The sequence below is a fragment of the Dromiciops gliroides genome, chromosome 5 (assembly GCF_019393635.1).
Source record: "Dromiciops gliroides isolate mDroGli1 chromosome 5, mDroGli1.pri, whole genome shotgun sequence".
Lineage (NCBI taxonomy): Eukaryota > Metazoa > Chordata > Mammalia > Microbiotheria > Microbiotheriidae > Dromiciops > Dromiciops gliroides.
Window position 1 is genome coordinate 89662 of NC_057865.1, and position 2672 is coordinate 92333.

The following is a 2672-nucleotide window of genomic DNA, read 5'->3' on the forward strand; positions in this document are numbered from 1 at the left end:
AAGCGCCTACTGTGTGCCCGGCCCTGGGCTGGAAGGAGGAGGGGCTAAGCAGACACAACTCTGGCCTCCTGGAACTTCTGCTCTGCCTGGGGAAGAGCCATGTTCCCAGCCGGCCCACAGCGAGTATAAACCCGCGTCAGCAGGAAGCGGCGAAGCTGGAGCTGGGGGTCAGGGGGGTGTCAGGGAGCCAGGGTGGGCACAATGTGCGTGAACAAGGCGTGCTCGGGCTGCCTAGAGAGAGGTCAGGGAAGTGCTTGGGTTGTCAGCTGTCAGGATGGCCGAGGGGTCTAAGGCGCCAGACTCAAGTGTGAGCTTCCTGTGTTTCAGAGTCTTCTGGTCTCCGTGTGGAGGCGTGGGTTCGAATCCCACTCCTGACAGGTGTTTCTTTTTGGCTGGGCGGGGCTCCCTCGGCCTCCCTCCCCTTTCTGTTAGCCCCCAGCTAGCCACCCTCCATGGCCCGGGCCAGCCTCCCCCCTGTTCTAGGGGTGGTTTCTCATCCTCTGCTGGGGGGTACTTCAGGGGGCAGAGTGATCTAAGGAGGATGTCAGGGGGTAAGGGATGGAATTGTAGGCATGTCAAGTGAGTCATCTCCAGGGGATGCCAGACTTAGGTAGAGGGAGCAGGGCTAGGGCAAGTCACACCGGGTGCCCTCCCCCAGGTGACACATGGCAGGGTAGCCTTGTCATATTAACCAATCTGATAGGTGGCAGGTGGTACCTCAGAGTTGTTTTAATTTGCATCTCTCTAATCAATAGTGATTTAGAGCATTTTTTCATATGGCAATAGATAGCGTTGATTTTTTCATCGGAAAACTCATGCAGGTACTTTTATAGAGGACTGATGGGGGTGATAATCGGACTTATTGAGGAAGGACCATCCCCCCACTGGTGATGGCTGGGGGAATTGGGTGAGGGGTGGCTGCGGATCTCTCAAGCCATCTCTCCGCTCCTCAGGCTACAAAGGCAGCAACCACACTTAATCTTATCTCCCCAGGGGTGGGGGAGACTGGAATGAAGGGTGGTGGTCTTGGAGCTGGGCCCATAACAAAGGGAAATAATACCATATTTACAGTGGAAGAGGGAATTTGAAACTGAAAAAAGTCTGCACAGACATCATTCATACATTTAAGATAAGGGAAATGGTCAAATGGAAAAAAATCTTTGTATCGATTTTCTCTGAAAAAAGTTTGGTATCCAAGATATAGAAACAATTTTGGGGTGTGTGTGTGTGTGTGTGTGTGTGTGTGTGTGTGTGTGTGACTAATTGCCATTCCCTAATAGGTAAGTGGTCAAAGATTATGAATTGTTCTCAGAAGAAGGACTATAAAATATACAAAGTACTCACAATCACTTGCGAAAAATGCTGTGCTCTGAGTTCGGTACTCTACCAGAAAAATGTTTCATTAATTAGATTAAACTAATTCTAAGCACTTCTGCCGAGAGAGAGAGAGAGAGAGAGAGAGAGAGAGAGAGAGAGAGAGAGAGAGAGAGAGAGAGAGAGAGAGAGAGAGAGAGAGAGGAGAGCCCAAAGACAGGCAGCTGCTATTTTGGACTTCCATTTATGATATTCTCAAAGAACCATCACTTTTCCACAGTCAAGGTTGAGGGAGTGTTTTGAGTTTAGCTAACAAGCTCTAAATAAAGTAGCTTTCTATGTTGACACTCCCTCAAACTGGTTTCATATATTCCCTAAAACTACTGAATCCCTCCTCCAGCACTTGTCACTCAAGCACTATTGTCCTTCTACCAGGTCAGATGTGAATTCGGGAGATCCTTCTAAGCCTGAAGCAGTTTGTGGTCCTTTTCACCTTGGCTCTGTACTGTCTTCCTCTGGCAGGTCAGTCAAGGGAGTGAACTCATCCTCTGCTCCAAGAGTGTTGTCAGAATTGCTGGGCCTCTTTTCCCTTTCTTCTAGCCAGTACTAATCAAATGACAAATAATGTCCTCACCTCTCAGACTCACAGTTTCACTACTGATCCTGAGGGTGCTGCTCTCCATCTTGAGGGGGTAGATACACTTTCACCTCAGATCAAGGAAGAACAAATACAGGGAGCCAGCGCTACCCCAGGATCAGTGGCTTAGCCAGGATAGGGGCTTTAGATGCCACATGCTCATGGCAACATGTGGTGAGGCTCTAGGAAAGGGCAAGTTGCCCCTGCCAGGAGCCTTTTTTATCATAAAAGTATTTTATTATTTTCCAGTTACATGTAAAGATAGTTTTCAATATTTGTTTTCATAAGATTTTTAGTTCCAAAATTTTCTCTCTCTCTCCTTCTCTCTCCCCTCCCCAAGACAAAGCAATCTGATATAGGTTAAATATGTACAATCACATCAAACATATTTCTGCTTTAGTTCAGTTGTGAAAGAAGAATCAGAACACAAGGGGAAAACCTAAAAAAAGAATAAAAACAGCCCAAAAGTAGAAACAGTAGGGTTCAATCTGCATTCAGAATCCAGGTTTGGGGTTTTTTTTGTCCTGGATGTGGAGAACATTCTCTATCAAGAGTCCTTTGGAATTGTCTTTGATCATTGCATGGCTGAGAAGAGCCAAGTCTATCACAGATGGTTATCACACAATGCTGCTGTTATGTGTACAATGGTCTCCTGGTTCTGCTCACTTCACCCAGCATCCAGGTTTTTCTGAAATCTGCCTGCTCATCATTTCTTACAGCA

The 2672-nt window shown here is 47.0% G+C and overlaps 1 non-coding gene across 1 annotated transcript; it reads left to right on the forward strand.

Annotated features, from left to right (window-relative positions):
• Positions 1 to 268: 268 nt before the first annotated feature.
• On the forward strand, positions 269 to 377 carry TRNAL-CAA. The gene is made up of 2 exons: positions 269 to 306; positions 332 to 377. It is a non-coding gene; the product is annotated as a tRNA-Leu (tRNA).
• Positions 378 to 2672: the final 2295 nt, after the last annotated feature.